Below are 22,972 nucleotides of genomic sequence, written 5' to 3' on the forward strand. Positions count from 1 at the left end.
AATTGTAGACCGATCACCTTACTGTCCGTTGCCTACAACGTATTTACTAAGGTAATCGCAAGTAGAATCAGGAACACCGTAGACTTCTGTCAACCAAAGGACCAGGCGGGATTCCGTAAAGGCTACTGAACAATTGACCATATTCACACTATCAGTCAAGTGATAGAGAAATGTGCAGAATATAACCAACCCTTATATATACCTTTCATTGACTACGAAAAAGCGTTTGATTCAGTCGAAACCTCAGCAGTCATGGCGGCATTACGGAACCAGGGTGTAGATGAGCTATATGTAATAATACTGGAAGATATCTATAGCGGCTCTACAGCCACCGTAGTCCTCCAAAAAGAAAGCAACAAAATCCCAATAAAGAAAGGCGTCAGACAGGGAGATACGATCTCTCCAATGCTATTCACAGCATGTTTACTGGAGGTATTCAGAGACCTGGAGTGGGAAGAATTGGGGATAAAAGTTGATGGAGAATACCTTAGCAACTTGCGATTCGCTGATGATATTGCCTTGCTTAGTAACTCAGGAGACCAATTGCAATACATGCTCACTGACCTGGAGAGGCAAAGCACAAGGGTGGGTCTGAAAATGAATCTGCAGAAAACTAAAGTAATGTTTAACAGTCTCGGAAGAGAACAGCAGTTTACGATAGGTAGCGAGGCACTGGAAGTGGTAAGGGAATACATCTACTTAGGGCAGGTAGTGAGCACGGACCCGGATCATGAGACTGAAATAACCAGAAGAATAAGAATGGGCTGGGGTGCGTTTGGCAGGCATTCTGAAATCATGAACAGCAGGTTGCTACTATCCCTCAAAAGGAAAGTGTGTAACAGCTGTGTGTTACCAGTACTCACATATGGGGCAGAAACCTGGAGGCTCACGAAAATGGTTCTGCTGAAATTGAGGACGACGCAACGAGCTATGGAAAGAAGAATGATGGGTGTAACGTTAAGGGATAAGAAAAGAGCAGATTGGGTGAGGCAACAAACGCGGGTAAATGACATCTTAGTTGAAATCAAGAAAAAGAAATGGCCATGGGCCGGACATCTGATGAGGAGGGAAGATAACCGATGGTCGTTAAGGGCTACGGGCTGGACACCAAGGGAAGGGAAGCGTAGCAGGGGGTGGCAGAAAGTTAGGTGGGCGCATGACATTAAGACGTTTGCAGGGACAACATGGCCACGATTAGTACATGACCGGGGTAGTTGGAGAAGTATGGGAGAGGCCTTTGCCCTGCAGTGGGTGCAACTAGGCTGGTGATGATGATGATGAACCTAAATGAACCACCCCTTTAATAATCCACCCTGGCGTGCCGTGGAGTGCCAGGATGGCTACTTCAGCAAAAAAATTTCAGTTACACTATTTAAGCTACAATATTTTAGCTAAAAAAATACTCATAACAGGTGACGCACAGTCATGTACGTCGCGGCACGTGCGTACGCAACGCCAAGGGCATTAATGGAACGAGGAGCCTGGAGGCATGTTCGCATCGAAGGACGCTTTCTGTAGCGGGCAACTGCATCGCCAAGCTGGCTGATGCTTGTACTGTACGAGTTTGGAGAACATCAACGCGTTTATACCTCAGGAACGTAAGAGTCCACTTTATGCCCCCATCAGCGTTTACTATATGACCGGAGTTACACAATGTGTGATGTCAACATAACTGAATTCTACTATATCAATGTCTTCAGCTGTTAGCGCGCACTTCTCGCATGTAGCGAATGATGTCGGCAAATATCACGTGTCGAGAAGGTGCGTAGGCTTATTATTACAAAATTAAAAAGGTACCTCATAGGTGTATAGTTGGACTCTTGGCAGACCGATGAAGTCTCAAAACGCGAGGTGCCACCGTTCAAATGCTCGCCTCTAACTTTTTCTTTTTTCGGAGGAAGGCATGCATGCGCGTGCGACGAAAGAGTGTGACGTGCGCTACCTGGGTGCGCAGATGATCAAGATGATGATCGCTTGCGTGGCCGCGTTCCTCCTCTGCTGGCTCCCACTGAACCTGTTCATCGTCGCGTCGGAGCAGCACCCGTCCATCTGCGACTTGAGCGGCATCGGCTACATGTGGTCCGTCTGCCACTGGCTGGCCTGCTACAACCCGCTGCTACAACCGCCTGCTACAACCCGCTCATGTACTTCTGGAGGAACGCAAAGTTCCGGGCGGGCCTGCAGGCGCTGTTCCGCTGCCTGCCGGCCACACGCCGGCGCTCCTCGTGCTTCGTGTCTACTTGCAACGCCAAGAAGGCGGCTACTTCCAACAGCAATGCTGTCTGACTCAGTGCCCAAGGCGCCGCCGCGGTGCCCGTCTCTGTGTCCCATTGCAGGTACTACGCGTCTGCGCCTACCCTCCCTCTTCTCGTGCGTCACTCTGACGCCGCACTTTTCCGGAGAGCGATCGAGCAGCTGGCAAGACGCCCCAGATAGTGCGAAGCCAGAGAGGTTCACGGCAGCTGTGGTATAGCTGGTAGACGCAGCGCATGGCTCGCAATCATCCTGTAGGCGAGGCGGCAGCTGCCGGGGGCCATCGTGCAAAATACTTGAGGGTATACGAAATGAGAGTGCACGAAATGAAATCACTTGTAAACCCCTACAGGGCAGCCATGCCCACGCCCGAAGCACGCACAAATGTATACACTTCACTTGTTTCAGCACGCGCGGTGACAACTTTGCAGAGCATGAGAGCGTGCGTGTAAGTATGTACATACATACGTATAGTTCAAATCAGCGCGGAAGATGACAGCAACCCGAAGAGGACACAGGACGAGCGCTATCAAGCAACTGAAGTTTATTAAGAGCAATGCACAAAAGCAATACACAATGCACACCTTTTGTGTGCTTTTCTTAAACTTCAGTTGTTATAGATATGGCGTTCTTCCTGTGTCATTCTCTTTCTGTTGTCGTCGTCTTCCGCACGGATATAAAGTATGCATTCATTACAACTAGCCCAACTTCCTGCGTTACATACATACTGTGCGCGCACAGCGGCGTTGAGAGGCAGGTGGAATTTAGTGTATACTTGGTGAGACGAAGCATCAAGCACGAGCATCGTTCAAGCCTGTAGAGCCTCCCTTTCTCCCATCGTCTGACCTCAACCGAAGTGAAACGCAGACGCTTTGCCAGGGCGATTGTGTACATAGCACAACCGCGCTGACAGGACGCCTTAGGGAGTGCGTCTTTAATCAAATGTGAGTTTTACGGCGTTACGTCTCGGCAGAGCGTCAATGCAAAACGCTGTTTCAATTCCATAATATTTTATAGTTGCTGGTAATAGATAGTGGGTACGCACTGCAGTGCGGCTATAGCAGTCAGCGGACACGTTCGGCGTAGCCAGCGAGGGCTTTCCTACGACGTCGAATCCAGATCGCTGAAGTCTTGCCTTGGCTGTCCATAGTAGAAGAACTGGGTAGGCGAAAAAAAAAATGAGGAGGGCCTGGTTCTAGGCCACCGACATGACCCTGCTTTCCTAAGTGTGCAAACCCCAATATTCGCGCATTCGTAATTACCCTACATTAGCGTGGTGGAAGACCCGGGCAAGCGCTGTATAGAGGTGACAGTCCTTTGCATGAAGCAACAACGGCTTGACCGTGAGCAACAAGGCTGTCTATTATTCCCCCTGCACAGAGGGGAATGTCTCGTGAGCGGCACTGTGCGAGCTGCAGTAAAAATTGATCCAGGCTGCAGGACAGGCGTGCCATAGGATGCAGAAGCCTGTTTCCTTCTTGGAACGCCCGGACGATGGGGAGTACTTAACGCAGCGTAAATCAGTGCCATCCAGCTACAGGCGACATGTACTCGAATGAAACTGGCGCAAGGTGAAGAGCCCCTACAGAAGGCTGTAAATTGTGTGGGCTCCCCCCGAAACTAAATTTAAGTGTACTAGCAAAGCACTGTGCTGTGTACTCTTAAGCAATCCGCCTGTGGCGTACCTTCCCTTTTTGCGATGGTTAACACAACATGGGCACCCACACTGAGGACATCGGAGTACGCCTTGCTTTTAACCGCGGAGCAAAGCGCCTAAATTAACGCGTAATCTGCGCTAGACATTCTTCCACACCGATCAGAGTTAGTCGCAAGGAGATTGCCGCGGTTGCTGGCACTACAGCTGCGTAGTATGCGGCAGTTCCGTGCTGAAAAGTCAAATGGTCTCGTCATGCGTGGGTAGCACAGCGCAGGAACATGCTGTGCCATTATTTTTAAAATGAGCGCAAACTTCGTTTCTGAACTGATGCTTTTGCCACCGGCAGACGTAAAACGGCCGCTCCGACACGGTAATTAGCTGATCAATTATGAGTAGGATTTAATTATGAGATCTTTGCCTGCTTAAAACGTAGAACACGTTAATAGTGCCTGCGATGGAGACGCGGTTGGTCGGCTTTGACGACGTGAGGAGGAGAAAGGGTGTTGCTTGGTACAGGTAGACCTATAGCCTTGTAAAAATTGCCGGAAATCGCTCTGCCTGAACGCCACTATCTAACGCGATACGGCTTGAAACATTTCGCAGTCCAGCTGACAATACCATGGCCAGGGGCACTATAACGTAAAACTATTCCAAGTTTGCAATCAGGCCACTGCGATTGGTCAAAAACTTTTTTGGACCACCCCCCCGCTGAAGTTGCAGCTAAACTTTTTGAAAACATTGTGATTATGACAACTGAAATCCGATGGTTTCCTGCGCATATGGGGCAAGTGGACGAGACTCAGGTAAACCTCAATGAGGTTGCTAACAGGGCTCAGGCAGTCTCACTGCGCTTATTGCAAACGGGTACATATCCCACACCGTACACCATTAATAAAATATATCCAGAGAGGGAGATTAAGATGGAATGCAATGATTGTAATGGCATCATTGGAATCAGACATATGCTGGCGGGGTGTCCCGCGACTCTCCCCAACCTCGTTGAAGAATGGACACAGTGGGAGAAGAGGATTCAAAGCCCATTGTTTCAGGACCGACTAAGGGCAGTCCAGAGGGCCCATGATGTCGCTGAAAGGCTTGGCCTGACAGTGCCAACGTTGGAGCGGCCCGCCTTGGCTTGAGAAGTCGAGCCTCCGGACCTCAGTACAATAAAAGTTTTCACACACACACCCCCCCCCCCCCCCGCTTCACCTGTCTGTCACGCGGCGTCACGAAAACCATGATACCTCCCCATCTGATATGATGTGTGCACACTGATTATGCATAATTTGACCGAACAAAACAAAAATAGTTATTTCTGATTCAACGCCTTTTTGCCATTAGCCCTCGGTTATTGGTCAAAAGGTTTCGGGCTGGACACACTTCACCTGCCTCTCACGCGACGTCACAAATCCGCAAAAATTAACCACGTCAATGTGACCCGTACACGTTAAACATGCATTAATATGCCAAACAAAACTAAATTTTCTTCTGAATAGCCGCAGCCTGCCCCGTTCCGAAAGGAACAAAAGATTGCTGCCGCCGATCGCTTCGGCACTGGCTACTCGCCCCTGCCGGAGAGCATGGGTTTACTTGCGTGTAATAAAACTTGTTGCGTGGCCGTGTAAACGTTTTCGAGAACTTTCGGCACGTTTACGACCTCGTTCTGCCAACCCTTCTGTACTGAGGATCCGTTCTAGCGCCATTCTTAAGCTTCCGTTGCATGCCGCCGCGATTGTCGACGAGCCACCGCAAGCACAATAAGAGAAAGCAGACCAATCACAGACGCCGGCACTACCCTCTTCATCCGGTGATCGATATTCAGTGCAGTGGCTGGGCCCCATCGAATCCCTCTCCACTTAAGCATGCTCCTCGCCTCTCGTGATTCAATTAGATAAGACAAGCAGCTCAGTGCAGGCAATGTTATTCGTTTTTGAAGGAAACAAAAGTGACCTAGCTATTATGAACGGGGGGAGCATTTGATTGGTTTGTTCACACAACCCTGCGGGTGACCGCCAGATGCTTGCGTCGGTGGTTACGCAAATTTGACGTCAGGAGATTGGAATAAAAACATATTGGAATAGTTTTGCGTTATACGGCCACAGTATAACTAAAAACTATTTCAATATGTTTTTATTCCAAATCTATACCATCAGTTCTCCGTGCTAGGTCAAAATGACTCTGGTCCAGCCCATATGGGAGGGCCACGCGCCCACATGGGCGGAAACCGAGCCATTTTGTCGTATCACGGAGGGCTAATAGCGGATTTGGAATAAAAACAGATTCGAATAGTTTTTTTTTGTCATACCGGCCATGGTATCCAAATAAAGTTGACACGGAGCCCAGTACTTTGTGCGTCGTCATAACCACGGTGACCCACACTGCTCGCCATTCGCCTTCCAGCCCTAGTATCACGGAGGATCTCTAGGGGGGCCCGAAGCACCTCTCTCCTAAATATACAGTGTCATCGCGGGGACAAAATATAACTTGCATTTGAGTGCCGCGCTTTCTTGCGCTTTAGTTCATCTATTATTATCTTACGTTCTGCTTAAAATTCAAGGAAAGTATTTACTTTTTTGGCTTTATGAAGTAAAGAACACATATATACAGGACACGCTCACGTAAGGTATCTCCAAGTTTTGTCGTGGTGTCTGCGCTCTCGAGCAGCTGTTTTAAAAGACATTTTCGACTGTCCTCAAGCAACGCCGCTGCTGGTACCGAACAGTCGCGGCAAGTGAAGGTTGAACAGCGCTATATGCCGCTCTATAAGAGCCCATCTGAACGCCGCCTAAAACTAGTAATTGGCGTGAAAAATAATGTTTTCATTTTGAAATGGAGGCACGTCGTCGTTGTATTACCACGAAGAGTTCAGTACGTTAAGGTAATATTTCGTTTCATCGCAACATGAAACAAAGTTATCAAGAACATGGAGCTGGGGAGCACAATGCGCGTGTAGGCCGTAGTAACAGGTTGTCATGTTGCGCGTGTCCCGGCGAGCCCTCTGCTGATCCATGAAACACAGCGACGTTGTCTCCTCCAGCGAACTCTGACGTGGCGTATCGGACCTTGGCTGATTCACTGTGACGACCGGAAACAGGGTTTCGAAAAAGGTAAGCGTGAAGAGCTGTGCGCCACTGTATGCCGTTTCACCGCAAGACAAGCGAGCATTTTCACTGCGCGGAAGCGTGCACGGTACGCTGGCTGCGTGACGACTCTGTTTCTTTCAATCTTCCACGCTTTGCCTTCTTTCCGGCCGCCTTAGAAACAAGGAGTTGAAGGTTCATACCGTGTGCCCGAATCCCCATCACGAGACTTCTGAAGGGCTGGCGCGGTGTCCGTCAGCGGAGCGTTCATTGTCGGTGACCCTCCTGGCTGACAAAAGGTTTACAACGTGTGCACGCTGCATGCCGTATAGCCACTGACTGCGTGCGTGCTCGTTTTTCGTAGCTGCGGTAGGCGGGGTCGACTGCATTGTTCATCGCAGAGACGCGGCACCTTATACCACTGGTGTGCTCGTTTGCTTACAGACACCGCTTTCACCGTCTTTCTTTCATTCTCTTTCTTTTTCTTTTCTTATTCAGTAGGGCTCAAAAACGCACATCGGAGACGCTACGGCTTCCCACATCCTTCCTGTTTTCTTTCGTAACTACGGCTGCTTCTCAGTAGAGATAATCTCTACATCGTTGCCCGTCCCGTGCGTGCCAGCTACCGGCGGCCTTCGCCAACCTTGCAGCATTTATTTGCTTGTTCAGTGTTGTTCCCTTTATTGCTGACGTTTGATGCGTTGTTATTCTTATCCTCGTTGTGCATACGCTGTTTCTCACTTCTGCGGAAGGAATTACATGTCCCTTAAAACCACCTTTTTTCTCCTCTCTCCATGTATCTCTCTCTCTCTTCTTTCCTAAAGATATTTTCTGCAACGTCCTTGTGCTTTTCCTTTTTCCTGCGTGTGTAGTTCATTATTTCCCACGCTTTACGCAGAAGATTTCCGCTGGGTTTACACTGAGACGTGGCCCGTTGTGCCGCATGTGCTTAAAGTATAAGTTTCCCGTAGGCAGAAATAATATAATATTCTGTCACGTTCCTCGTTTCAACCCTTACAAAAGAATTGTTGAAAGGTTATTGAAATATCATTCTTCAACGTTAACAAATAACCTTGAAATATCATTGAGGAATTGTTGAAACATCATTGAGAAAATTGTTGACAAGTGTTGATAATTGGTTCGCGACATTTTGTCGGAACATCATTGTGGCCTCTCAATTTGAAAAATCATTGGCATATCGTTGAAACTATGGTGTATTTCACTCTTGAAAGCCCATTGAAGCATTGTTGAAGATGTGTTGTGTGTAAATGTTGAAAGCCCATTGAGGTATTGTTGAAATGTGTTGTTTGTCAATGTTGAAAGCCTATTGAAGCATTGTTAAAGCTCAAAATTGAAAGCCCATAGAGGTATTGTTGAAATGTGTTGTTCGTCAATATTGAAAGCCCATAAAAGAATTGTTGCAGATCTGTTGAACATCAACACAAATTACGTTGAAAGCCCTTTATGCCCCACTGGGTATTTAGCAGTTTAAACCTGCACTTTCCTTAAAATACTGCTGAGCTATGTTGCATATAATTACCTTTGATGTCACGGTGGTATGTTTGCTGTGAGAGGATAGCGATAAAATTTAAATACAGGTGTTTTGTATCGCAGTCCTCTGTCACCCTGGGCTCAAAAGCATGCGCCTAGATTGCCTGTAATAAACCATATTGTAAAACTGCTAGCAGTACTGTTATGCCACTTTTTTCAATTGTCAGAGTGAATGGTCCTCCAAAAAATCAAGAGTGCTGAACTGATGCAGACAAAAACCATTTTTCTAGGTGAACTGTTTATTTGTAGCCAAACATCTGTGTAAATGTACAACCATTTGTAGTTTGAGATCAGAAACTTCTTAAAAACTATCGCACAGTACAAACTTCCTGCAGCTTGACACCATAACAAAATTGAATACAGAAGATGTAGTCTGTGTGGCCCTCAAGTAAAACACATTTCCCAAAAGAAATAAATTTTAAAAAATAAATACCTAAATAAATAAATGTACAAGCAGACTGACATGACTGTAAATAGGAACACTCAAAAAAGGTACTTGCTTTCTCTATTAGGTAGCTAGTGGTACTAAACCATGACACAATTTGCTTGAGCCCACAGCACTCAACTGAAACCTGATATGCAGGGTGGTTATCTCTAAGTTTTATGGAACTTATTGAAGACTGACTGTTGCAGCTAACATAATTCTAGATACAGAGTGCCAAACATTACTTGCATGAGAAATCAAGACACCATAGTCAGCTGATTAACAAAAACTCAGTTCCTAATAAAGTTTTTACGAATTGTAGCAGGTAATCTTACAAGGTGTATGCACTTAGAATGAATTTCCAGAATGACACTAGTAACGAGACACATGCCATCAAACTGGCTGTAGAAATGCACTGCTGTAGCACTTACTTTTTTTACAAAACGCACTGTTATGCATTGAAGCACAAAAGTAGCCAGAATGCCCATGTATTTCTCTCACATTTATGGAAAAATCTCGAAACTGGTGTCATCCTGGAAATTCAAGTGAATGTCTTTCAATTTAACTAGCTACAATTTGCAAACTGAAATATGTGCCGTGATGTTATAAGTGAATTAATAAATTTATGACAATCAGTTTATTGTTTCTTGTGCTTGTAATGTCCACCTCTGAATAATCCAGCTCAAGAACAAGAATTATGCTACCTGGCAAACAACTTCAAAAAAAATCTGTAAAACTAAAAAAGGATCACTGTACAATCCTCATTTGTTGGTTGAATGGTGTGTGCCAATTTCAGTAAACCTTACATACTTTTGAAACATGGCAATCACAACAATTGATGCTTATGGGAGCAGTTTATTATGCTGCATTGCTGTTGCATGATCCAGTTGTGTTTTCTGCCACGATAACTTTCCTGCGCAGGTCATTCCTTATCAAGCGACTTAATCATATTAACTGCTTCAGATTTTTATATGAAAAAAAGACAGCTCTTAGTGATGTGCTGGAATACAGCAAAGTTACTCCTTGTGTGAGTTTCATTTCAATTTTATTAACTGCCACAAAAATAACGAAAGAATTCAGAAGACATCGTTTTATGCAAACATGAAAGGCACATCATTGCCATTACTGGAGATTTTTTGTGGCATATTAAATTTAAGCCGACTTACACCTATTAATTTTTACTCATGTATTTTAGATAGCAAAAAACCATTTTTACAAAGTTATGTAAAATGCCCTTTTTACTGAACTCTGAAAATGGCACAGATGCACTTGCAGGTATGCGATTCCATGCCGAATCGACAAGCGTTTTTTTGACACCACACATATAGCTGAAACATTGCCATATGTTTACTAGAGTTCAAAGCTCGTTACCCACTTTTATTTATTTTTGCCAGATATTTTGTAGCATTTTGGTGACAGTTTAGTTTTCCTGTTCAGCTGAGCTAGAGGACATCAAATGTCCTCTAGCTCTTAATTGTTTTTTTTTCAAATGCTTCAAATACTTTTTTTTTCTCAAATTCTCTTTCAAATGCACATTGTATTGATCGAGACCTTCAAATGGTGTGCGTGAAAATACGGTGAAGTGATGCAACTGCCAAAATAGCCAATTTTTCAAATATTTCAATACTTCAATTGCTTTTGGCACCGGCAAAAATGAGTGAAATTGCAATCCGTTAGGTTTGTTTCGTAAGCAAAAATTCACAGGACAGAAATTAAATACAGAATTGTAGCCCAGGTGACATAGTATTGCAGAAAAATATATGAAGCTCTGAAGGTTCAGCTGATCGCCTGTAAAAAAATATTCTAATCTTTTGCAAGAAGCTTCATGTTCAAGGAAAAAACAGCCTTCGTAGTTAGCCAAAAAATATGTGATACATTATTGGATAGCTCTACATGCCTGCTATAAATTTGTGAAGTTAAAAAAGGCATTATTTTTAAATGCGAGAAATTCTTTTTTAAAATTTTGTCAGCACCGACTTTTCTCGGATGTGCGCACAGCTTGCCGGCCAGGAATGCAGACGACAAAGCTGGCTTCGTATGCTACACAGATGACAGAGAAGCGGTGTTAGGGTCTGCATTTTATTGCCAAGGGACACATGCTGTAACGCAACGAGGCTTGTGTTTGGTGTGGGCCACGTAAACCATACAGCCATTGCACATAAAATATCAATACGAGGTCTGTTAGAAAACTATCGGACCTTTGGCTGAAGAAAACAAAACTGGCATAACTGAAGCGTTGGAAACCTAATCACCCTCAAAGTAGTCTCCTTGGGAATACAGCCACTTCTCCCAGCGGTGCTGCCATTGTTAGAAGCATTCCGAGAAGGCCTCTTTCCGAATGGAGTTTAGCTCAGCTGTCGTTGCAGCCATAATGTCTTCTCTTGTCTGAAATCGCGCTTGTTTCAATGGCCCCTTGATTTTTGCAAACCGCCAGAAGTCGCAGGCGGCCATATCAGGAGAGTAAGGAGCCTGTCGAACTACAGAAGTCTGGTTGTTCGCAAAAAAAGTCTGAATCAAGTGCGAGAAAAGCATTGTCGTGATGGATGTGCCAATTTCCTGTTGACAACTTCGGTATCTTGCGCCATACAGCATCACATAGGCCATGGAAGACATCCCTGTAGTAGTCTTTAGTGATTGTTTGACTCTGTGGTGCGTATGCGCGGTGTACCACACTGCGGGAGTCAAAGAAAGCAGTCAGCAACACTTTGCGTTGCTGCGCACGTAACGGTCTTTGGTGGGTGACGTGAAATGCTTCCACTGTAACGACTGGGATTTGGTTTCCGGGTCGTAAACATACACCCAAGACTTGTCACCAGTGATTATGGTGTTCATGAAGTTGGGGTCACTGTTTGTGGAATCCAGCATGTCTCTGAGACTTCAACACGAAGTTGCTTTTGCTCCACCATGAGCAGCTTGGGAACGAATTTAGGCGCAACTCTTTTCATGGCCAAATCTTCGGTGATAATGGAATGTGAATAAAATGTGCTGATGCCCACCTCTTCCGCAATTTCTTGGATAGTCACACGACGGTCCCGCATCACCACGGGGTTCACTTCGGCAATGACCTGGTCATTTCGGCATGTTGATGGACGAGTGGAGCGTGGCTCGCTCTCCACCGATGTGTGGCCGTCTTTAAACTAGTTGTACCACTCCTTAATTTGTGTGCTGCTCATAGCATAGTCGCCGAAAGCAGTCTGAATCTTCCAAATGGTTTCCACTTGGCTGTCGCCTAGTTTCTGGCAAAATTTTATGCAGTAGCACTGCTCCTGTCGCTCCGCCATTTTTCTTGCAATAAAAAACCGACTAGAGCACTGTACTACCTCATTCAAACGCTGCGTCCCAGCAATTGACGCTATTGGCAGGCGGGAAAAAATTCGTGCATGTGCACAAAGGTTCAAGGGCGGCTGATGAAAACGCGCTTGTTTCATATTCATCAGGTGTTCGCAAAAAAAGGTCAAATACTTTTCTAACAGACCTCGTACGTATTAAATATGTGAGGGAACCCTGCAGTGCTAAAAGATATGTTTCATGCAGTTTGCAAAAAGAAATATCAGCTATTATGTAGACAGTAAATCCAGAAAGAACGCTGATATTGTTCATACAAAGCATTTTAAAGGGCATGTCGCATTGCAATGCAACAGGTAGGGAGCAGGACACTTTGTGTCCTGCTCCCTGATGCCCTATGATGATGCAAGTAGAAAACACCTTCATAAGTATGACTGAAAACCTACATGAGTATGAATAAATTCTTGTGGTGTTGTTTGCTACCACTGTTTCAGAGCCGGAACATGCTCATCTATAAGTCATATGTGCCATGTTCAGTCTGATGTGGTCAGACACCATTGGCGACCCCTTTTTGCGTTCGTGTTAAAAAAATACGAGTTGAGACTGCAGCTGCAGTGCTTGACGTCACCTGCCTTCGTAATGATAAAAAAGGCAGTCAGTTTGTTGAGTAGTTCTTGTGGCTAATATATTAACAATCTTTCCTTGATAGATGACTTGGCTTCATATATTTATGCTATATTTATGCTGTATGTGTGATCCACAAATGAACATTATAAAAAATAATTTATTGCACTTAAAGAATAATACCTTTTTTGTTAGTTGTCACATGCATAGCAGACATGTAGGGCTGTGTAATGATGGGTGACATATACTTTTGTGCCAACCACCAAAGCTAATTTTTTACCTTCAACACGAAGCTTCTTGCAAAAAATTTCAACTTTACAGTTTTTTTTAGCTGATCAACTCAACCTCTAAGGCTTGAAATATTTTGCAGCAATCCCAAGTCAACCAGGCTGATTTTATATTTATTTTGTGCCTTCTGTATTTCCCTACGTTAGAAGAAAATTCAAACTTTGCAAATTTTGGCAGTCACACCACTTCAGTCTCTTGACATGTACACCATCTGAATATCTGCATCATACAATTTCCCTTTCAGAAGAAATGTGTATCAGTGCCTTCTAGCTTAGCTGGGCAAAACAATAAATTTTTGCCAAAATTCAAAAAAATTTTTGCGAAGGAAAATAAATGGGGAGCAAGAGTTCGGAGCTTCAACTATATCTGTGATGGCAAAAAAAAACGCTGGTTGGTTGCCCTGGAATGACTCAAGTGTATGTATGAAAACAAATTTTCTCAAAAATTTTCTCATTGTACCTACTCAAAATCAAGCCATCTTGAAATGGTTTGCCATAATGGAAGAGTTCTTGACAAAATTGGGTGGTTCGGCATGATATGACTTAAGATTCTTAAAAAATATATTAATAAGGAAACACTATCCTTACTTGAACCATATCAAAAACTAACATAAAAATGTAGTGAACTATAACAAAGCACAGCACTTGTATTCTGGATTGACCAATCCAATGTGGGCTTCTCAGGAGACTAGCATGTCTCCTGTAAAAATGTCAAGGCTTAGAAAGGAACAACATTTGTAAGCTCATTTGAGAAATCCAAATTTGGCTCTTCAGGAGACTAACATAAAACATAAAAATGTCGAGAGTTACAAAAGCACAACACTTGTGTTATGGTTTGAGCTGTCCAACTTGGGTTCTTCAGAGGCGAAGGGGCAGTTGCTTCAGGGGCTGGGTCCCATGCGAGAAGCGAGGCCAGAGTTCTTTACATAGGGCATGTTGGTACCAGGAAATTTGCGACACGTGAAGCCTGCAAAAACAAGCCAGAACAAGTTCTAAAAAGCAACTTCCACAGCAAGCACATGCTTTTTCTTCTTTCTTATATCTCGTTATATAGGTGCGTGTTTTAAGGCATCCTGATCTCTGTTCGAAAAGTAATGAGCTTCCCTTTGAGTTATCACAAGTTGTTTCTTTCCTGATTTCGTTTTTTCCTGTTGAGTAGGTACAAATGGCCGGCTTCTTTTCCATTGCCACAATCCATGAGATTATTTCAGCCTCTCTGACTTTCCGTTTGACGTTCTTCGCGGCAAAGGAGTGCCACCTAGAGGTAAGTGTTAGTTGCGTTGAGTGAAGCGTGGAGTGAGAAAGCAGGAGAGGCGTGGTGGAGGAGGAGGGTAGGCGGAGGCGTGCTGGGCTGAGAGATAGTCTGAACACGCCCTGCATCGCCAGTTCCAGTGATCGCCACGAAGGGCGAGAAATCAACCATAGCGCGTACCAGCATGAAGCGTGCAAGTGTAGCTACTGTATTTTGTTCGCATACTTTATTTACATTTTTTTTCTGCTAGGGGCGCTAACCTACAAGCATAGTTAACATGTTGTTTTGTTACAAAATAAGTAGGCAGTTGTTTTAATGCACGTGTGTTATTATAGTCTGTGTTTTATTACTCGAATAAATGTTTTGTGACCTTACTGACGTCTGATGTACAGCAGCATATATACTGGTATCGATTGCAGTCCGTGGCGTTTATCGGTTCGAGTTGTGTGGCGGTAATATTTGCGAACGGGGTGGTCGTATTCTTTAAACAGCATCATGCATGTTCATTTTAATAAGATAGCAATAATACCTCAGTCAGCTCATGTGTCCAACATTCGATAGCCGCTATCAAGTGAACGTGTGTAAAGACGGTGAATTTCACCGCTGACTACCACTTTTGCAAAGTAGGGGGTCCGTGCGGTTAACGAAGTCTCCATCGATGGGGCCGTGTCAGTAGCCGGGAGATAATGTTCCGAGCAACGTTTAAAGACAATGAGGAAAAAGGCATGTACTCACAAAGGCTACATGATTGACATTGCAAAACGGCTCCAACTAACGGAGCGCACTAAGGTAACGTCTTAGCGTTTCCGAGTCACAGTGTTTCCTAGCGTCCTTTCTCAGCCATTCGGATCCGCTTTTTATGCCTGCGTCGTCATTGTTCCTGGTTTCCACCACTCCGGCCTCAGGAGACAGTTGGCGTCAGGAGACCGATCCCGGCGTCGGTGAGCTTGTTGCCCCTTTCGGTGAGCCCGGTAGTAAACGCACGCCTTTCCCTGGGCGTTAAGAAGGAAAGTAGGAGGAACGCACGCTGACTCCGATCCCCGGCATGGTCGTGCCAATTGGGGCTGCTGACAGGCGTGCAAAGTCGTAGCCTTGCACCGATCTTCGCTCCGGCGTGGACAGGCCAATTTGGGCTGCCGACAGGTGTGACGAATGTAGGCGTGACGGTTGCATGTTGCAGGTGTAGCATCTTCCCCGATCTGTAAGGCCACCGGGCATTAGAGCACGCCCACTGCCACAAGGTGCATAGGGAGGTCGTGTTGTTTGATGGAGCTCGTCTGGCTTGATGTCATGCATTCTTCGAAGCCATGGGCCATAGCTTCTGAGAACGACAATCTCTGCCCCAAGACCTCTTGGTAGGTGGGCTCTGACAGGGCTGCACAACTGCAAGGGGACAAGCTCCAAGGAGCGACCGTTGTCGGCCACATGCAATGCCTCGAGCGCCACGCGCACGCCACTCTCATCGCAAGACTGTATGAAGGAACAAAATTTCTGACAACCCCCTACCGAAAGAAAAACCTTAAACACAAGGTTCACGTTGATTTGCTCGAGTTACCCGGAAACTTCCAATTATGTGTCCTCTTAAATAGACGCAAACGGGTTTACGTAATCAAGCTAAGTAATCATAAATTAGACCTTCCTCTGATCAGGAAGGCAAAGGGAGAATTGGCCGTGATTACTTCATGTCCATCATTTAGCACGAGACAGCTACATGAGCATTACATAACGCCAAATTCCAAAATGAACTAAAGAGAAAACCACCTGAAAACCTTATCACGTTAATAAATTTGCTCAGAAGGCCTCACTTATTCGGATTTTCTTTTAGCGTGCTTCTTAATGATGCTAATACGACGCAGGGTGATTAGAATATAACACCAAATCCTATCAACAATAACAAAACTTCCCCCCAAAACTTGTGTGCGGATTATCCAAAACAAGTAGCAATTGAATTTACATTGAGGCTCCTTATTTCCAGCCTTCGTCTCCGTGTAAGCAAAGAAACTAAAACACTGACGCTTTCTCTTCTCCAGCGTTCAGCTGTCAAGTGTTCATGCAAGTAAGCAAACTCATAAAATATATATCTGCCATACCACGAACAGAATACACCACTGATTTAAACGTTCCGAAATCTTAATGTCATTGAAGAAATTAAAGCTAATGTACTCAATCTACATAACGTGCCTCCAAAAATGTTCCTGCCAAATCAAACATCTGTCGTTATGAACTCCCGCATAACTTGTCAACTTGCGCAATTTGCGCGCGGCATTCCAAACTGTATGCAACACTGAATTTGTTTGCCTTGCAGTTCTACACGCGTCATCACGTTGATACTCCACTTCAAACTGCGGAAATAACCTGAGCCGAAAATGATATTAACAGAAAAAAAAAGATTGTGGTATTCTTTACGCATTGTCAAACGTTCCGCGCGCAACTAATCTCCTACAATATGAATACAAAAGAACAAAACGATTTGCTACGCTTCCTCCTGATATCTTTTTCAGGCCTTAAAGGGACACTAAAGTTCACTATGAAGTCAAGTTAAAGTGACAAAGCAATGCTTTAGAACGTCTAAGGCGTCAATATAATCGCGAACAGAGCATTAGTAACCAAGAAATTGAGGTAAATGCAAGACACGATTTGAGACCCCCCATCGACATTCCCTTACTAGCCCGATGACGAAGGCACTCGTCATCATAATTTATGTCACTAGTACTCAACTATACTCGTATTAAAAATATCACTTCTTTAGGTTATAAGACGATAGAAAATGCTGCTTGTCTACTTCTGTTCGATTCTATGAAAAATTAACATTTTGACGTTACCCTTCAGTAGTATGGGTGGTCGAAAATTTTACTTTTCGCTCGACCAAATCTGCGCGCTCGACTTTGCGGCGCGCGGGTTTTGGAGTTTCAGTTGTTTGGTTATCGCGTCGTGCTGTGCTGGTTCTGCTGGCTCGCGAAACTTGCATTTGGAATAAGCAGCGAGAATGCCACTTCCATGTGATGTTGTGGGATGCGCGAACGGTCCACGGAATTTGGCCAAAGGCAGTTGAAGCGGCAAATCCAACGTTACTTATCACTGTATGCCAACGAGTGAACCTTTCCGTTCGAAGTGGTTAAGAGCCGTACCTCTGCCACAGCGCATTGGCAAAGACCCGAAAAATCGCATAGTGTGCTCGCTTCACTTTCGTCCAGTGGATTACGAGTTCGACGCGTACTTACTGAAATCGTGTGGAGTGCCTTTCAAAGCAACGCTTTCCCGTAGCGCTGTTCCGTCGCTCTTGCTTGCATTCTCCGGAGCGCAAAAACAACTGCAGGTCGAAAACGGGGCGGTGAGTGCGCCATTTGGTTTTCACGAAGGAAAAGCTACAATTTCACGAATTTCGCGAGTTTCTCGAGTTTCTGGCCGCGCGTTTGCGTTTTGCGCAGAAAAGACGTAGCGCCGTCAGCGGGCGCGGTTTTACCGACGGCGCAACGTCACTATGAGACCATCACCACACCACTCCTCGATCGGAACTGGGCCGATTTGATCTGTGCTAGAGATACGCGGACGCTTCAGAACGCATTTTGTCTAAAAATAAGTCTCTTCTTGGCATGAAACAAGCGTTTCGAGGTTTCTGGGATGGTATTGCGACAGTCCACTTGACTTAATATTAACATTTAGTGTCCCTTTAACAAATCGTTTCAGACGAGCTAGAGAGGGTAGCGCCTTCCGGGGTCCTCGCAAAGTGCGGTCACGAAGAATGTCAAAGCCGCCAATTCGCCTGACACTCCCCGTAGCTACGACTTTGGAACAACAGCTACCGCCTACTAGAAGGGTACGTACACAGACCCGCGAGCTGTTCCCCCAGGTGCCAGGCAAATTACCTTCTTTGCCCTCGCGAGTTACTAGCTCTTGTAGCAGCCTACAGGACGCTTTCCTTTGTCCCTCTTCTTACAACGAAACGCCATCCATGCGTTCAACCGACGGTTACTATACGCCTGAATCTTCGCAAAACTCTCTTTTTCGCCACTTGCATCACGCCGATCCCCGATCTCAGCAAACGCCTAAGCTATACCGTCCCTCGCGTTTTCAGTCTTCGGCTGGATCTTGACTTTCGCGCCTTTGCCTCGGTCGCCTTGGCTCTTCGCACGTTTGATTCTAGACGCCTCGATCGCGTCCGTCTATTTCCTTTCGTGCCTATATGCCTTGTCTTCACCATATGCTCCGACCTATCTGAACAGCTATAGGTGACATATCGCGGCAGGCGGGCCGTTAAGTCAAACTTGACTTAACGGGCTCTCTGTTTACTGTGCTCTTTTTGGTAGGCTAGCCGCACTTGCCACCTCCTCGCACTTGCCACCTCAACGGGTCCTCTGTTTCTTGTGCTGGAAAACCGCCGCTCTCTACCACTTTCTCCTCACTTCTCTACCACTTCCTCACTTCGAGTGGTTGCACTGGCACGCGCCGAAAGCTTCCGCGCGCTGGCAAGCGAACGCGTCGCGTCGCTTCGGCTGGAGGGAAAGGGCGCGCAACTATAGCGCAACCACTGGGGCCAAGCTCCGACGTGCGCCTAAGTAAAGTGAACTACTAGACCATTGGGTAGTGAGCTGATTCTCCGGTGGCGGCGTGCGCTCCCGCGTCGCCGGAAATGTGAACATTTTTATGTTTTCCCGGGGACCCGCGCGGAGGCGCTGTCGTCGTCGTCAATGTAAACCTCCACTGCCTCCGGCGCTGCCTTCCTGGCTTTGCGCGCCGCTGCCTCCGCTGTGCTTTCTTTCATGTGTTCCGAAGTTTACATTACCAATTCTAATGTTTATAAGAAATCATCGTAGGGAAGTATATCGTGCGTCGCTATTGCGTGTGAAATGGCACCACGCCGTTTGAACCACTGTTTTGCGCCCGGCTGTAAAACGGGCTATGTACATGTAAAAGGTGCCCCAAAGCCGTCGTTATTCAGCGTGCCCAAGGATGAAGCACTTCGAAGACTGTGGGAAAAAAACCTCCATCGAGCGGACAAGCCTCTCGAAGACACAAGTGCCGTGTGCGAACTACATTTTGAGCCGCGCTACGTAATTCGCGACTATGTACACATCATTGGTGGCAAGGAAGTGCGGATCCCACGTGGTAAGCCACTGCTTAGCAGTGATGCTGTGCCAACCATTCTTCCAAACCTACCCGCGTATTTGACGAAAAAAGCTGTGAAAGAGAGGCCTGCTCGTAAAAGGAAGTCAGAGAGTTGCGCGTCTCCGGCGAAGCGTAGACCGTGCTCGAACAGTGACACGACGGTGTCCTACACAAGCGCTGCAACGATTGCTGAGCAAGGCGCGGCCTCCTCGACGGAAGCAGGCGTGGAGCCGGACGCCGATGCAGAATTTTCATGCCCACTGGGTCAGCAGGAACCCATGCTGTTATTTGACAGTCTTCAGGTACCGTCGGAGCAGTGGACCAAGCACAGGTTTCCTGGACACGACGGTGTCGTGTACTGCACGTCTGTGTTGACATCAAGAAATGAGGTGTGCTCAGAAAAAGTGGTAATGTTCTTTCAGTCACAGACGCACAGTTACTACAAAGTGTTTGTGAGAGGAATTCTGCTAAAATAAAGCACATTGCAAACAAGCGGGGAAGCAGAAGATGTGCTGAGAGCAACTGATTCCATGAGTGTTTGCACTGGAGTAATGCGACTTGAAGATTATGAAGAAAGGTAGTTTACGAAGAACCTTAAATCCCACGTAGTGACCCTCGAGCAAATGTACTTCAGCAGCAATTGCCTGGGTCAGGTCGCTGAAAGAGGTAATTATGCTGTCCATTTTGCCTGATTTGCAACTCATTTTATGTTGCGTTCATTGATTTTTTGGCTCCGTGGGAACTCAATTCAATGCACTTTTCTTGCAGGTACGCAGTGTGTGTCTTGCCGCTACTTGAAACGAGCACTGCAGATCAGACGAGCGAGGGTCAAAAGAACTGATAAAAAGAGCGGCCGATCTGTTGTGCTTAAACTGCGAGCTGCAGCGAGAAGAAACAAGAGGCTAGTTGTTCGCCTAGGAGATGTGAAAAATGAACTTGCTAAAATGAGAGGAAAAAATGCTGCCATTCAAGCAGAAGCATTAGAAGCACAGATCTCAAAACTGCCCCCCAGACAGCAGGAAGCTGTTCGACAGTGCTTCGCAGCTTCAAAAGTGAAACCTAATGGTCTACGCTACACGAAAATGTGGGTCCTGGACTGCATAATAATGAAGATGAAAAGTCCTCGTCTGTATGAGCATCTTCGCCGTAATAGCATTCTTTCCCTACCGTGCAAATCAACCCTCAAGCGCTATGTATCTGCATATCGCACTGTGTTTGGCTTCAGCGACAAAGTTCTGAGGCAGCTAAAAGTGAAGTCAGCTGAGCTTGATGCCTGGAAAAAACATGGTGGATTAGTTATAGACGAGCTAAAGCTGTCGGAACACTTTGCAGTTAAAACGTCTGGGGTTATTGAGGGTTTTGTAGACCTAGGCCCTTTCACAGCAGCCAAAGACAAAGGTGTCCCATGTGACCATGGCATGGTTATACTATTTGTTCCCTTTCAGGGAAAATGGAGCCAGGTAATTGGCTATTTTGCCACACATGGCAACATGAAGGGGGACATTCTTGCCAAAGTTGTTATTGAGGCAACCGTATTGGCCGAAAAGAGTGGCCTTTTTGTTGATTTCATTACATGCGACGGCGCAAGCTGGAATAGAAGGATGTGGAGGATACTTGGGATACAAGCATCAGCTGAGTCTACCACCTGCAAAATTCAGCACCCCAGCGATGCATCACGAAACCTCTTTTTTATATCCGACTTCCCTCATCTTATCAAATGTCTACGCAACTCATTGTTGAAATCTGGATTCAACACTCCAGCTGGCCATGTAAGGCTCTTCTTCATCTTATTGAGGATTTTGTTGTGCTATTACTCACTCTTGAAGCTTAACAGGGTCCTCTCCAATTTCTTTTTAGGTGGATATGCAACACGTAAAGGAAGCCTACAAAATGGATTCCTGCAATGTTACCCTCAAGGTTATGCCAGGGATAACACGATGTCATATTGAGCCAAACGCATTTGAAAAGATGAGAGTCAGTTATGCGTTCCAGCTTTTCGGCACTAAAGTGCTCCAAGCTTTTCACCTGTATAAGGACACGTTAGAAGCCACTCTTGGAAGAATGGATGCAACTCAGGAATTCTTCAGGTGAAATGCCTATTTTCTCTTCTGCTACTTAATTTTAAAAGTAATGAAACCTTTGCATAATGGTTTTGTTAGCTGGAAATGATGTTTAAGTCTAACTTGGTGCAAGCAACATCTGAAGAGCTTTTTTGTGTATTTCAGCAAAATCCACCAGCTGATATCTGTGATGACCTCACGGTTCCCTGCGGAAGCCCTCCGGCCAGATTCTCGAGCAACAGCTGTGCTGCAGGATTTTTTATCCTATCTTAAAGCATGGGAGGAGCATGTAAAAGGGGACAGGTGGCTTTGTGAGTGAGTCCACGGCAACAGGTCTGCGTGTAACCATTTCAAGCACATTAGGCTTGCTAGATTACCTTACAAGAAAAGTAGGTTTTAAGTACCTAATGACCTCCAAAACTAGTCAAGACCCTCTTGAAAACCTTTTTGGGATCGTTCGACAGTCTTCTGGCAGTAATGACCACCCAACACCAAGTCAATTTCTAGTTATCATTAACTGCTTGTCATTTTATGGGCTAGTAAAATGTGCCAGTCAAGGTAACTGTCAGCAGGACGAACTGGGCTCCCTCCTGGAAGTTGACAGCCTGCCAGACACTGCGCAGAATGCAGCAGACTTTCATCTGCCAATGAGTGCTGCTAAGAGCATGCACACAGCTCCATCCTCCCAAGACCATAACCAGCACATTGCCAGCAGTGACTCAAGAATAATTTTTCACATCGCTGGCTATGTTGCAAGAAAATGCGTTTTAAAAACCAATTGCCAAGACTGTCTGACCCTTCTCACTATGCCTGCCCCAGATGAAACTTTCCAGCTTGCGAGGCTGACAAAGTTTCGTGACAATGGAGGGCTCCTCTATCCAACTGGTCGCTTATTTGGTTTCATAAAGAAGCTTGAGGACTTGTTCACAGGCTGCTTCTCCCATGGACAGCTGCACTCTGACAGCATTTTAGATGTGCTGACAGTTGTCAAAGCCAGACTTGGCCAAGAGGTTGGTTGTTCCAGTCATGCTTCCACCCTTTCTCCAAAAATAATCAAATTCTATGTCACTACACGACTTCACTTCTATGTTAAAAGTATAAATACTGACAAGTCGGGGAAGCGCCAAAAGGCAAAGCACTTGAAGTTGAGCCGCTGCTCTTGAAATGTGCATGCTGTCTGCATTGTCTACTTGTTGCATTGTGCTTGTCAAGGTAATAAACTTTTGTTAAAGTTGTTCAAGCAACATTTTGTTTGCATTTTTTTTTCTCTTTTTCTTTCATAAAATATTTCCTTAAAAATAAGTGTGGCTATACCAACATCACTCTCTGGAAAGGCAGATATAGGAAATTATGCAGTATGTTAGTGTCGGGAGAATTAAATGCGTTTTATGTT

The 22,972-nt window shown here is 45.5% G+C and overlaps 1 long non-coding RNA gene across 1 annotated transcript; it reads left to right on the top strand.

The window, feature by feature from the left end:
• The first annotated feature begins 20,526 nt into the window (after positions 1-20,526).
• Positions 20,527-21,875, top strand: LOC139051646 (uncharacterized). Its single transcript, XR_011509474.1, has 3 exons — positions 20,527-21,288; positions 21,377-21,606; positions 21,745-21,875. It is a non-coding gene; the product is annotated as an uncharacterized lncRNA (long non-coding RNA).
• Positions 21,876-22,972: the final 1,097 nt, after the last annotated feature.

Source organism: Dermacentor albipictus, unplaced genomic scaffold (genome assembly GCF_038994185.2).
Source record: "Dermacentor albipictus isolate Rhodes 1998 colony unplaced genomic scaffold, USDA_Dalb.pri_finalv2 scaffold_13, whole genome shotgun sequence".
NCBI lineage: Eukaryota > Metazoa > Arthropoda > Arachnida > Ixodida > Ixodidae > Dermacentor > Dermacentor albipictus.